General features: G+C 43.7%; 1 protein-coding gene across 7 annotated transcripts in view; it reads left to right on the forward strand.

Moving 5' to 3' along the window:
• Positions 1 to 15,277, forward strand: part of LOC138983534 (dystonin-like) — a 101,825-nt gene that overhangs the window by 36,981 nt on the left and 49,567 nt on the right. The window contains exon 1 of one of the 7 annotated variants that reach the window (XM_070356798.1): positions 284 to 712. The exons of the other annotated variants lie outside the window; for them this stretch is intronic. The gene's annotated coding sequence lies outside the window, so the exon portion shown is untranslated. Of the gene's footprint in view, positions 1 to 283; positions 713 to 15,277 lie in introns of those variants that run through there. 7 annotated transcript variants of the gene reach the window in all.

Consider the following 15,277-nt stretch of genomic DNA (forward strand, 5'->3'; position numbering starts at 1 on the left):
AATCTGACCCAGTTTGTAAATAAACCTCCCTTTCCCTTGACTTCTCTCCCTTTTTTCTCCTTCCAACTTTGTTTCTTTTTCACCCCTCACAAATTCCTTTTTCAAATCCACATATTTGTGACAACATGATATAAATCTGACCTAGTTTGTTAATAACCCTATACTTACCCACCCCCACCCGGCCGCTCCCGTACCCCAAACCCCCATCACAATTTGTCACAAATTTACCGACCACAAACCCACAGTCAGTCAACACAAAGTTTGAGTCCGTTGCCTAAAAAGGGCGCACGCTTAGTCCACCGTACCGACAGCTAGCGGCTAAAAAAGAAATCCCTTTCAGCCGGAGGGGGTATACATGCTTGGAAAAAGAGCATAGAAACCTTGATCGCATACATATATTTCCTGGCTGATAGCAAGCATTTCACGTCACGGAGTCGGATGTATGTGAGAGTGAGATTAACGTTCGCGGGACCTTCTTGAATTGGAACCTCCGCCGGTTGTGGCATTTGGTACAAGTTCCTGAATTGCTTGTGTGGCGTGTATATATATGCAGTGCGTGTCTCGACAACTTCGATTGGAAACGCTGTGTGCTACAAATTGTGGTGGACGTGTGAAAAAACCCTTGTCGAGCACGCCTTCAAAGAAAAGATTTTCTGTTGTGAAAAGTGGACACTGATTCCATTGTTACCTGCAAGGTGTTATTAGGTTGAAGGTAAGGAAGCGATTGTGATGTTGTGGAACTATTACTTGACTGTTAGGCTTTGTGTCATTTCAATTTTGCTCGCTTATTGGAGACTTGAAATACGGTTGAATACACCAAGGCATTGTAGTTCTGAAATATTAAAGACTACTGATGTCCTACAGGCACAAGGTTTTGCCTCTAAAGGACTAGCCTTGAAGGATATGATAAGACGTTTTGAAACAGTTCGAACTTTACTTTTATGGCTGTTCTTAGTGTATGCTGGAACAGATCGATTTTGTAATGGGAAGGGTTGTCAGTGAAGCACAGACACGCTGAATATGATATCGACGGACAAGAATAGAGTCTGGTGGTGTCAAAAAGAAGGGCACGGATGTTGGTATGGGGTGGTTTAGGGGATGGGTTGGGGGAGTGAAGAGAGAGAGATAGAGGGGGGGGGGGGGGAGAGAGAGGGAGAAGCAAGATTTGTGTGTAAATGTGTGTGTATGTGTGTGTGTGTGTGTGTGTGTGTGTGTTTGCGTGTGTGTGTGTGTGTGTGTGTGTGTGTTTGCGTGTGCGTGTGTGTGAGCGTGTTTGTGTGTGTGTGTGTGTGTGTGTGTGTGTGTGTGTGTTTGCGTGTGTGTGTGTTTGCATGTGCGTGTGTGTGAGCGTGTTTGTGTGTATGCGTGTGCGTGTGTGTGTGTGTGAGCGTGTTTGTGCGTGTGCGTGTGTGTGTGGTGTGTGTGTGTGTGTGTGTGTGTGTGAGCGTGTTTGTGCGTGCGTGCGCGTGCGTCCGCGAGCAGTGTGTGTGTGTGTGTGTGTGTGTTCGATTGTTTTTTCGCGGTACGAAACACGGACAAACGGAGTTTCCAACAAACACAACACTGACACAGAGAGACAGACGGACATGCAGACTGAAATACAAACTTAAACAAGCATTGTAGTTTCGATATAAGAAATTTAATTAATGGAATTTTTCTAGCAGCGAAATACAAAACACTGAAATAACTAGCTCATTGATTAGTCCAGTCTCTTTGTAACCAGCATGTTATTCGCATTTGTATTGGCTTCCAGAGAAAGTTACGCGCTAAGTTTCAATACTTCGCTTTCTGCTGATCCTGTTTGACACAAGTTTTACATTAGAACCAACCTGACATTGGGAACTAGCCAATCATATCCATGTGGCGTGACAAGGGAAATTTGCATATCAGCGAAAAAATGAATATTGATGCGCGCGCAAAGAAGTGAGGTTTTTGATTACTTCGGGTTCTTGAGATGGCGTGAAAGTTTTATGGAAGTTGTTGTTTTGTTATGGATTAGTTATTAATCAATGCAATTGCTCGTTCGTCCATTTATAGTTATTGATTGATTGATTAATTGAGCGGTTTATTCGTTGCTTTCTTTGTTTGCTTCCTTGTTTGTTTGTTTGTTTCTTTTTTCGTTCGTTCTTTCTTTCTTCCTTCTTCATTTCTCGCTTTCAGTTTTCTTTATTTAATTTTTCTTCTTCTTTATTTCTGCCCTTGTTTCAGGAAAGTTGTGTTTCACTCTGCGGGTTGTTACCGCATTCCAATTCCATTTATGTGTAGACTTAACTTGCAACACCGTACGTTGTAGTTGATATCACCACGTTGCTTAATACCGGCACGGTGGCCATGTGGTAAGGCGTCCGCCCCGTGATCGGGAGGTCGTGGGTTCGAACCCCGGCCGGGTCATACCTAAGACTTTAAAATTGGCAATCTAGTGGCTGCTCCGCCTGGCGTCTGGCATTATGGGGTTAGTGCTAGGACTGGTTGGTCCGGTGTCACAGTCAGAATAATGTGACTGGGTGAGACATGAAGCCTGTGCTGCGACTTCTGTCTTGTGTGTGGCGCACGTTATATGTCAAAGCAGCACCGCCCTGATATGGCCCTTCGTGGTCGGCTGGGCGTTAAGCAAACAAACAAACAAAACAAACAAACATCCGGCACAGACTGGATAGCTATTATGTGGCTAAAAAATAACTTAAAGTTACTCAAACTCCCACCTCATAAGTAATAACATATAATTCTCTCGTACAAGACGAATCCTCAATAAAGAAAGAGGCGCTTTTTGAAACCTGAATGTTTTAGTTTCGGGTTGGGTTAAAGTTACAGCGACAATAATATAATCTGAGGGGGAAGGGATGGTTTTGATTTCATCTCGAGCATGCTTGCACTTACTCACTCGATCATAATCCCCATCTACCCACGCAGCTATTAGAACGCCTAACGCACTCAACCTGAAGGTGTTCGGACAATATTTGGGTTGGCCCACAGGAATTTGGGCCCATTCCTTTTTTACGCTTTGATCGGTGTGTTTTCAAAACGGAGGATCTTGACTAGTCGAGACTGTCTGTTTGTGCCGTTACTTGTTGCAGAAAGGGGATAGTATAGCTTAGAACACAACGATTTTCTCGGCCTGGGTTAGAAATATAGTGGAAACACCCTTATAATTCCTCCCAAAATCTGAGAAAATTAGGTCTTTACAAGAGGATGTCTAAAAATGGAGGTAAAGTTCGTCTTAAAAAAGGCGAAGTAAATTGTTGGGGTGGGGGGGGGGGGGGGTGTGGTATTAAAATGTGGGGCCCCCCTGTAGAAATATTGTGTCTTGTTTTCAATCGTACACGGTGTGTCATAGGTTTAATGAAATTCTTATCTATCAATCACTGTCATGTTTAGCCATGGAGGCGACACACACATTTGTCAAGTTTGTGACCCCTTCTTCGTTTCTTTCGTCTTCATTTCTTCCGTTGAAAAGGACAAATGTACTTGACATTTCCAAGTTCATTCAGGCATTCAAAGTGCTATTTGTAAGCCAGGTGTGTCGCCTTTGAGCAGGATAAAGTAAAAGATGTGAATCGATAGATCAAGTCTCAAACATTTGGCACAGAAATTAGTCCTTATTTTTTTTATTTAGAGCCACAGTACAAGCAAGAAAATCGAATAATAATGCAAGCAATATTGATCCTAAGTCACTGTGTCGGGAAAAGTAGTTATTGAAATAGTTATACATTTGCTGTATGCAGCAGATCATTGCCGAAGGGAATGGCTCTGATCCTATGTCACTTATTCTCACAGTTGAACAACTCCGTAGAAAGCAGTCCGGTCCAAGCGTACGGTTATGGCATTCAGCATACGTTGAGATCACTAGTGAACTATTCCCGGGGAATAGCCATTTAGGCTTTTACTGCTGTCTATAACACTGAGTAAATCTTCCGGAACCGTTTCGCATGAGTAGATTTGTGTACGGGTTTGTAAAGGTGCGTTGTGTGTTGTGCCGTGAAGGGCAACTGGTATCATTCTAGAATTGTATGTACACCTCAAGCTGGAAATGAAATATGTCTCCTTTTTGTATTGAAACAAATGAATGATCGAATAACAAATAATATGAAGAACACTAGAGTCTTGATCTTGGTGCTGAGACGTACGAGTTTAGAACGACTTTATGTTTTAGAGTAGACTTGAGAAGGGTACAAACAGAGAAAGATGATATGCAAGCACAGTTATTTTGTGTAATTATTAGGATTTTGAAATGAGAGCTTACACAAGGGCGGGAACGTAGCTCAGTCGGTAGCGCGCTGGCCTTATAACCAGTTCGTCGCTATCAGCAAGGGTTCGAATCCGAGGTTCTGCGAGCAGTTTATTTCTCGGATTCAACGTTGTGCAGACTCTCTTCGGTGTTTGAAAAACCCTCGTGTGCACACATGCGCACGATAAAGATTCCACGCTAACAGCGAAAGTCTCAGGGTTTGGAAAACACGAAGACACGCATGCATCATCTCTCGTCTCTCATCATAATTATCGATGCTTTGACGAGAAGAAGATAGCCGCAGTGGGCTTGTTCGATTCAAAACATCACACTATAAATGTATGCTTTGTATGCTTGTTGATTTGTGCTAGTTTATTCTATAATGAATTTGTAAAGCGCCTGGAGCCAATTGATGGGACTCGCGCTATAGAAAAGTTATTTATTATTATTATTTATTATTACTATATCCTCAGCGTATTACCAATACCTGTTCAAATATAGACGAAATGGTCTGAGAGGACGTTAAACTCGTGTAGTCAGTCAGTCAGTCAGTCAGGTTACACAGAAAGCAAGCATGCGGGAGGGTGAATCAAACTCGTCCGATAAGTAAAGATCCTTCACGAAAAGAGGTCAAGCTGAACCAGGATGTACGACATCAACGTGCGCAGTGTCCAAATTTGAATGTTTGCAATTTTGCCAGCTCCGCTCGACTGATTGTTGAAATTCCCACCTTTTTCTCGCCTCCACTGCACGATTTCCCGTTGGCATTATATTTGACGCCATTTTTCATCTAAGTTATCTACAGCATTATTGTTCTGTCTTTCGTGTCAAGTGCTGCGAACGAAACCTGACGTTCCACTTACTTGCCATCAATAGATGAAACAGCACTTTTACCCTTTGGAATATTGATTGCATAGTCAGTGAAGGGTTACCTTTGTCGCTTCTTCAAATGTGTGTATGTATATTTGTGCCTCTTATTTGAGTTAAAAACGTACCCCTACCCTTTTGAAAGACTCTCTTAACATCATATTTGTGTGTGTGACATCCCTCCATTTGCACGCTTTGTGTCACGCTGCAACGTACGTGGCATTTTGAGAAGCACCATTTTATTTCAACCCCGTGATCCTTTCGTATTAATATTATGAATGGAGACTATGCCGACAACAGCAAACAAGCAATTCGTCAATGAAAAAGAAACTTCAGCCGTCCCCTCTCTATCATGGTTTATTCGAACCCCATAATCCTTGGGTATTACACCGACTATTACAGCCACGGCTATTTTTTTTATAGCGTATTTAGTAAGGCCCTACGACAATGGCTTTTGAATTGTTCCCTTCTCATAAAAAGTCTACCACACCTGGATCTGGATCTGGATTCTTTACGTTGCAGGAACCACTGTTGGTCATCTTCGCAACGGAATGACTATACAGTGGAACCCCCCCCCCTTTACTATACAGTGGAACCCCCCTTTAAAGACCCCCAATGTAAGACTCCGGCTTTGCCTTTTAAGTCCCTCGGTTCTCGGACTTTCTGTTCATAACCTTCGTAAATTTACCTCAATTTTAAGACTCTCTCCTTTTTAAGACCAGCTGATTTTGTCAGACTGTAGGAGGTCTTAAAGGCCGACATAGTCCTATTTAATTAGTTTAATTACTTCCAGGGCTTTTCCCATCGTTGCGGAGATGTATACATTAAGCTTCCTGCAAAGTTTTAGGTTTGAAGTCCTTACCAATTACGAGAAATAATTAATTCTTTATTGCATTGTTTAGCAACAGTTCTCCAGGACTTGGGCTATTTTTAGACCGTTGACGTCACTTCGTGACGTTTCGTAAACCAAAGATGGCGTTTGAGACTGTTCTGTTTACATTCGACACTATCAACACCACTTTGCCATACTGAAATATTTTTTTCTGTGTTCGAAAGCTACAGCCAATCGTTATTATATCCCCTTAGGTACAGTTTTATAACATTATTGGCACATGTAAACAATATGAATTAATTAATGAACGCTACGAATATGGCAGCCTTTAATAGGAAAGTTCCACTGTATTCCGAATGAATATTGAAAGCCGCCAGTTTTTCATGGGAGTGACAAAGATCGCTGAAGCGTTGGATATAGTTCCATTGATAGCTCGCTATGCTATGACACCTACAGGCAATCTTGTCTACAGTTCGCCAAGCCCTTGAAACTTGTTCTTTCTAAGCCGCAAAACCGGTTTATAGGTCATTTTTCTTCGCTAAATATTTTGCTGTTCACACATTTAAAGTGCTATGAGGTAGATGTCACGAGGATTATGTGAGATTGTGGTTTAACAACATTTGTTGTCGTTGTTGTTGATTACATCAGGGTGTTAAAACACGCATGTTGTATTCTTTCAGTTGGGTGTGTCTTTTTGAAGCATATCTGTGTCGTTTTGAAGCATATCTGGTTTTATTGTGTGGGTTTTCTTTACAAGTTAAAGGGACATGTCAATAGAGTGATTTTATTTTAAAGTGCTTGCACAGTTACCAAAATCAATCTTAGCAACATGTTTTACAATTATTTCTTTTTAAGAAGTCTATCCTTGTGTATCCTTTAATTTACCTTGTTTTAATTAAAAGTCGGAAAACAGACCCCAGAGACACGAAATCATGCTGTAAAATAGTATAATCTGCAACATTAAATCAACAAAAAAAGAGTCCCGCCCTGCAAGGCAAGCGGGCAAGTTGTTGAAACATGCTGCACATGTTTATTCAGGATTATTCATCCACTCAGTTGGTGAACACACACTCATAAAATACATTCACAAACAAACACGCCGAATAGAACGCTTTCATTATTGAGTTGTTTTTTTCGAACTGCGGCCAAGCCTCTCAATCCCACCCCCTACCTCCCCTTCCCCAAATTCTGCGCCAAGCCTTTCAATCCCACCGCTTATCTCCCCTTCCCCATACTCTGCTCCAACCCTCTCAATCCCACCCCCTATCTCCCCTTCCCCATACTCTGCTCCAACCCTCTCAATCCCACCCCCTATCTCCCCTTCCCCATACTCTGCTCCAACCCTCTCAATCCCACCCCCTATCTCCCCTTCCCCATACTCTGCTCCAAGCCTCTCAATCCCACCCCCTATCTCCCCTTCCCCATACTCTGCTCCAACCCTCTCAATCCCACCCCCTATCTCACCTTCCCCATACTCTGCTCCAAGCCTCTCAATCCCACCCCCTATCTCCCCTTCCCCATACTCTGCTCCAAGCCTCTCAATCCCACCCCCTACCTCCCCTTCCCCAAATTCTGCGCCAAGCCTTTCAATCCCACCGCTTATCTCCCCTTCCCCATACTCTGCTCCAACCCTCTCAATCCCACCCCCTATCTCCCCTTCCCCATACTCTGCTCCAACCCTCTCAATCCCACCGCCTATCTCCCCTTCCCCATACTCTGCTCCAAGCCTCTCAATCCCACCGCCCATCTCCCCTTCCCCATGCATACTCCGCTCCAAGCCTCTCAATCCCACCCCCTATCTCCCCTTCCCCATACTCTGCTCCAAGCCTCTCAATCCCACCCCCTATCTCCCCTTCCCCATACTCTGCTCCAAGCCTCTCAATCCCACCCCCTATCTCCCCTTCCCCATACTCTGCTCCAACCCTCTCAATCCCACCCCCTATCTCCCCTTCCCCATACTCTGCTCCAAGCCTCTCAATCCCACCGCCTATCTCCCCTTCCCCATACTCTGCTCCAAGCCTCTCAATCCCACCCCCTATCTCCCCTTCCCCATACTCTGCTCCAACCCTCTCAATCCCACCCCCTATCTCCCCTTCCCCATACTCTGCTCCAAGCCTCTCAATCCCACCCCCTATCTCACCTTCCCCATACTCTGCTCCAACCCTCTCAATCCCACCCCCTATCTCCCCTTCCCCATACTCTGCTCCAAGCCTCTCAATCCCACCCCCTATCTCCCCTTCCCCATACTCTGCTCCAAGCCTCTCAATCCCACCCCCTATCTCCCCTTCCCCATACTCTGCTCCAAGCCTCTCAATCCCACCCCCTATCTCACCTTCCCCATACTCTGCTCCAACCCTCTCAATCCCACCCCCTATCTCCCCTTCCCCATACTCTGCTCCAAGCCTCTCAATCCCACCCCCTATCTCCCCTTCCCCATACTCTGCTCCAACCCTCTCAATCCCACCCCCTATCTCCCCTTCCCCATACTCTGCTCCAAGCCTCTCAATCCCACCCCCTATCTCCCCTTCCCCATACTCTGCTCCAAGCCTCTCAATCCCACCGCCTATCTCCCCTTCCCCATACTCTGCTCCAAGCCTCTCAATCCCACCGCCTATCTCCCCTTCCCCATACTCTGCTCCAAGCCTCTCAATCCCACCCCCTATCTCACCTTCCCCATACTCTGCTCCAAGCCTCTCAATCCCACCCCCTATCTCCCCTTCCCCATACTCTGCTCCAAGCCTCTCAATCCCACCCCCTATCTCCCCTTCCCCATACTCTGCTCCAAGCCTCTCAATCCCACCCCCTATCTCCCCTTCCCCATACTCTGCGCCAACCCTCTCAATCCCACCGCTTATCTCCCCTTCCCCATACTCTGCTCCAAGCCTCTCAATCCCACCCCCTATCTCACCTTCCCCATACTCTGCTCCAAGCCTCTCAATCCCACCCCCTATCTCCCCTTCCCCATACTCTGCTCCAAGCCTCTCAATCCCACCCCCTATCTCACCTTCCCCATACTCTGCTCCAAGCCTCTCAATCCCACCCCCTATCTCCCCTTCCCCATACTCTGCTCCAAGCCTCTCAATCCCACCCCCTATCTCCCCTTCCCCATACTACCTCCCTTTTAAGACTATGTTTTCTCAGATTTTCTGTTTCAGGGGTGGGACTCTCTCGTGGTGAAAAAAGAGGGAATACCTTTTTTTCTAGGGCGATTTTATTTTATTTTTTTATATTTTTTTTTATGAATGGTACATTAACATCTGTGCAATCTGGTGCATTCTAAAAGTAAAATTATACTTGTTTGGATCAGGTAAAAAAAGACATTCTCCTCACTCCCTCCCCCCCCCATAAAAAACACACACACACACAAAAACAACCACACAACAACCCAATCAAACAAAAAACACACTTTCACACAACAATGATAGCATTGTAATGGTGTATACCGTAAAATCCCTAGCATAAGCCCACCATTTAGCAAACGCCCACCCCCCACTTTGGGCCAAAAGTTGTGCACAGGGGTAACTACCTAGCAAACGCCCACCCTGGTTTTTTCAAAGAGAATATAGGCTCACTTTCACTAGGATTTGTGCAGACTGTTCTAAAAGTCATCTTTTCCCTCTTCTTTACCTTTTCGTTTGTTTGTTTGCTTAACGCCCAGCCGACCACGAAGGGCCATATCAGGGCGGTGCTGCTTTGACATATAACGTGCGCCACACACAAGACAGAAATCGCAGCACAGGCTTCATGTCTCACCCAGTCACATGTATTATTCTGACACCGGACCAACCAGTCCTAGCACTAACCCCATAATGCCAGACGCCAGGCGGAGCAGCCACTAGATTGCCAATTTTAAAGTCTTAGGTATGACCCGGCCGGGGTTCGAACCCACGACCTCCCGATCACGGGGCGGACGCCTTACCACTAGGCCAACCGTGCCGGTTTACCTTTTCGTGTTTCTTTCCTTTTTTCTTATTCTTTGTCCCCTCTCCTCACTCCCAGTCCCACCCATCCCCGACAAAGTGAATTAAAATTACGTCATGCTTTTCCACTGACGTCTTTTGTCTGTCAGTTACGTACCGGTACTTTGACGAGCTTCCTGGTGGCCTGAAGTTTGTTCTTGAATCTCTCTGTGCCATTTTTGCAAAATGCCGAAGCGACAGTCTTACACTGTGTCTTTCTCTGTCTGTCTGTCTGTCTGTCTGTCTGTCTGTCGGTCTCTCCTCTATCTCCCCTCTCACTCTCTGTCTGTCTGTCTGTCTGTCTCTCTGTCTGTCTGTCTGTCTCTCTGTCTGTCTGTCTCTCTCTCTCTCTCTCTCTCTCTCTCTCTCTCTCTCTCTCTCTCTCTCTCTCTCTCATGATTGTCCTCGTTGGCCTTCTTTGCCTCAAAGTCCCTTTTTTTTCTCCTTTTTCCTCCACTTCTACTCACACGACCTAACTTACATGCTTTCGGGGTTTGTATTCACTCAATTACACGGTTGAGCACAAAACTTACTTTGTGCAAAGGGGTCTATCCCTAGCAAACGCCCACCCCCCAATTTTGCCCTAAATCTGTGCACAGGGGGGGTGGGCTTATGCTAGGGATTTTACGGTATTTACGTAATGAACCATGTATCCATAATCCAATACTGGAAATAGTATGACGCGGAAAAATAGATTACTCCAGCGGAATTCGTAAGTTGTGTCCACGGAAATCCGCGGATTCGCGGAAAAGTCCCACCCCTGTGTTTATAACCTCTGCAAATTTACCCCCATTTTAAGACCCCCCCCTCTCCCCCCCCTCCCTCCCCCCCTCCCCCCCCCCCCCCCCCCCCCTGTAAGACCTGATTTTTTTAGGTCTTAAAAGGTCTTCTACTATAGTAACAGAAATAACACTACTAAAACACGTGTACAAATTGGAAGTTTGTCATTTCTTGTCAGTTTATCAACAACACATCTCTGACAGTGACTGTTAAAAAAGTGAGAGAAACATAGATAAATACAGACACACATAGACTGGAGAGTACGCACAAGCACACACACAGATGAGAGAAATGAAGATGCTTTGATTATTTTAGGATCAAATCAAATCAAATCAAATTAACTTGATTATCTCAAATCTGAGAAATTACATGAAGGGAGCATGGCTATGGGGGTGGTTGTTGCTACAAACAGTTACATGAATTTACATCACAGAACCAAAAACAAAAGGATTTTTTTTTTTTTTGGGGGGGGGGGGGGGGGGCAACTTTATCCCAAACACAACATGTCCAACTGTCGAACAAACAAATGTAAGAAACATACATAATCAAAGCCACACACACACATATGCAGTCCATGCTTGCACGACTTTCACCCCAACCGCCCCCCCCCCCCCCCCAAAAAAACCCAAATGTCCACCATGCATTTCAATTTAAACATCTCATAATATTGGCACTCAAAATCGCTAGCCCTTCGTGCTTCAAAAATAACGACAAAAAGCAAGTACAAAATGAAAACCAAATCCATAAAATAAAATCCAGCACAACAGTGTTATCTACAATAGAAAATCAAGTTACCCTAGAGATCTCCAAATTTCTCTGCACTCATCATCAGGCTGAAGGTTCAGTGCTGTGTTTCCACCAAAGTAAGTAAAGTACAGTCGCTCTGCCGGCAGCCCGTACACCGACGTCAAGAGCTCAAACGCCATCGATCTTACACGCTTGCTCCTGGAGAAAAAAAACCCAATAAAAACACACAAAAATAAAAACTGGACTTCATATACAAATAGAAAACAAAACCTTACAAACGAAAGGTCTTCATCAAATAAAAATAGAATAAAAGTAAAAAGAAGAGAACACTAACGTAAAAAGAACAAATAAATTGTTTTACACACCAAAAATTCAACAAGCATAACACAAAATCAGGACAGCTATGACATATTGTCCTGTGAGATCTAGAGTTATTAGAAAAAGGTGTATCATCTGGATAAGTGCAAGTATTCATAAAAGAAGGGGTGCCATCTGGTGAATGTTGTTGTTTCTCAAAACACATGGGAAGTACTTCAAACATCTTACGAGAGAGAGAAAATGTAAGTTTTACGCCCTCACGGCAAAGCCATTAGGGGCATGTTACACGGGAAAACCCGGCTTTGTATGTAAATAAAAAATAAAAATGCAGGGGGGGGGGGGGGGGGGGGGGGGGGATGTAGACAGCTAGCTGCCGGCTGCTAGAGGAGACCTGAAGTGGGCTAGGGACCGGGTTGGGTCGTCTTGGGTCAGTGCTGAAATGGTTACTTTATTGGCTGTTGGCCGAACGGACACCCGGGCTTCATATTTTTGCATGCATGTATTCGTGTTTATCCCCCCCTCTGCTTCTTTCTCTCTGTAAACTTGTAGGGCTAGTTATTTTTCGGTAACTTACCCAACAACCAAAATCACTTACCCAACAACGGACCCGAATCCTCGATAGCTCATGGGTAGAGACTGTACACATTGTGGATCTACTTTTTGCGACTCAAAAGTTCAGAACACTCTAATGTACAAAATATACATTTCTGGAGCAAACAATACAACCATGCCGCATTTAAACCAGCAACTACAGGCTTGAACACATGAATCTCAATATAAAATCCATGAGTTTGGTTGTTTTCTGAATTCAGATCTGCCGTGCACAATCGTTTATCGCTAGCAAGATTCCAAGGAAAAGTAACTCTCATACTTTGTCTACCGACACGAGTAGTTCCCCTTCCAGATTTCGGCTGCATCGACGAGACTGCAATCCGACGGTCAGTTTTCAACAATATTTCATTTTATAAACAGATCACACGCAATCAATTGCAAACATTTAATCAACTTAAAGAACATGCAGCGGTTTCATACACTAGTTTGCCCCAGAAAACTAAACTTCATACAGTTTTTAACGTTGGAACACAGGTGTAAAACTTCGTCTGCTAGTCACATTCGAGGAAAGAACATTTCCTGAGCGATACCAAAACATGAACAGAACACACACTATCTGCCTTTACCGCCACAGCAGAATGACAACATAACTGTGTACTTGATTTTAGTTCAAAACATGGAAACTGACAAGAAGTGTTAACAAAATTGAATGATTTGCACGGAACTATACAACCGCGCATTAATCGATCGCCTGCGCAGGTAGACTGTTTGGGTGAATATGATTCGATCAAACTTTCGCACAAAAACTCCTCTTTTCTTTGAATAACTGAAGAAAGGAGGGATAAAGAGGTTACATACCTCGTCTCAGTGATTATCAAAAATAATGGTCTCAGTTCGCGGTCATGAAAAAGCTCGCTGAAGCTCGCATTTTTCATGATCCGCTAACTTCGACCATTATTTTTGATAATCACTGAGACTCGGCATGTAACCTCTACTTCCAAGGCCTGAGGCTTTCGCTGTGACCCTGGGATCTTTATCGTGCGCATGCGTGCACACGGGGGTGTTCGGACACCGAGAAGGAGAGTCTGCACAAAGTTGACTCTGGGACACACATCCCGCGCCGAACTTGGGGGTTGAACCCACGCTGATAGTAACAACCGGTTTTAAAGCCAGCGCCTCTACCGACTGGGCAACCCCCCCCCCCCCCTCCCCAATTGGTTGGGGTCAAACATCTTACATTATTCGCACTCCATATATATTAACCTGATTTTTTTTTTAATGTGCTTTCTCACTGAAAGTTTTTGAAATGCGATGATCTCTCGAAGTAAGGAATTCAACCAGAGCTCAACAAGACTCTTCATTTACAAGAGTTATTTCCCTTGAGTTGCTTTTCCAATGCATGTGCTTTTAATCTAACGCCATAAGAGAGCTGGCTGTACATATAAGAACAACAGTGCTCCAGATTTGAACTCTACTCTTCCTTAAGTGCTAATTTCATTTAGGACAATAATACATGCAGAATACCACATCCGATGCAAAAAGTAGCTGATGCTTGTTTTCAGTGCCCCCCTTCCCTATCTTTTTAAGACCCCCACCCCTATTTAATACTTACACCTTTTTAAGACCTTTACTTGTCAGGTTTTCTATTCATAGCTTTGTAAATTAACCCTCTCAACTGCCTGCGCTTCACGGTCTGCATAGCTCACTTACACAGGTAGGTGTATAAGCATATATCAATTCCACTGCGTAATCATTTCCATTTCTTTATGTTCGGATATATCAATCAGTAATCTATCCTCTCAGAAATACCTTTTCTGTTCTTCTGTTTCGGTAACCTCACCATAGAGCAAGGACCACAGGATCTATAGCCTTTTCTAACACTACACTCATAGTCATACTAGTAAAATGTTTACCAACTTCCAGAGAGGTGCTAAAAATCTTCATCAACGGGAACAAGCCTTAAACATTATAAACTGATAATTATCAAAGCTCTCATCCTAGAATATTTTACAAAACTGTCTTCTGTAAGATTTCTGAAAATATTAAAGTGATAAGTTTGGGTGCCTGATCAGGATTTTCAGTTTATATACCTCTAGCTGTTATTCATAAAGGGAAAGAACTCTTTCAGTCTTACATTTTGGAAGTGAAAACTAGCACTTATTGAAAACCCAGAGGGAAAAACTTTTCCCTGCACACAACCTGATAAAAGAAATGACATTTTAAGGATAAATATTCAGTTCGTTTTTACGACAGAAGAAATTTTGCACAAGCATTCAAGAATTTTCTCAACTAAACAAAATACAATTATGAACAATAGAAAGTGTTAATATTGGTCTCAGGATACTGGTTCATTTTCTATTTAGTATGAAGAGAAAAAGGAGTCTTGAGTTTTACTCAGCATCTCCCTTAATTATGTGAAGTAACTAAGAGGCATTTCACAAACAGGTTACAGTGGAACCCCCTTCAAAGACCTCCAAAAATCTGAAAAAATCAGGTCTTAAAAAGGAGGGAGTCTTTAAATGGAGGTAAATTAACAGACGTTATGAACAGAGAGTCTGAAAAAATCAGGTCTTAAAAGGGGGGACGTCTTAAATTGGGGGAGGGGAGTCTTAAGACATGTGTCGGCTTTGTTACGTTATCTTGCTGCAAAAAATACTCTAGAAAGAAAGAAGAAACAAATTCCTCTTCTGTAATGTACCGAGTTCAATATCGCGTGCCTGTGGCTCTGACCTATTTTGTATCTCTTGTTTAGTTTTCTTCTTTCTTTCTAGAGTATTTTTTGCAGCAAGATAACGTAACAAAGCCGACACATGTTTGGTTGTCTTTATAAAACCTTTTCTTGAACATTATATGGGGGGTAAAGACAGTGGTGATTTTTATTTCTTCAAACCGGTGTCTTGTGCCTTTGCTTTGTCCCCAAGCTGTTTTTTTGCAACTTCGAAGGGTCTCGTCAGTGTTGGTTTGCTTCAGTGAATGATTAAGGTCAGTCCATCACAC

This window comes from Littorina saxatilis, linkage group LG13 (genome assembly GCF_037325665.1).
Source record: "Littorina saxatilis isolate snail1 linkage group LG13, US_GU_Lsax_2.0, whole genome shotgun sequence".
Taxonomy (NCBI): domain Eukaryota; kingdom Metazoa; phylum Mollusca; class Gastropoda; order Littorinimorpha; family Littorinidae; genus Littorina; species Littorina saxatilis.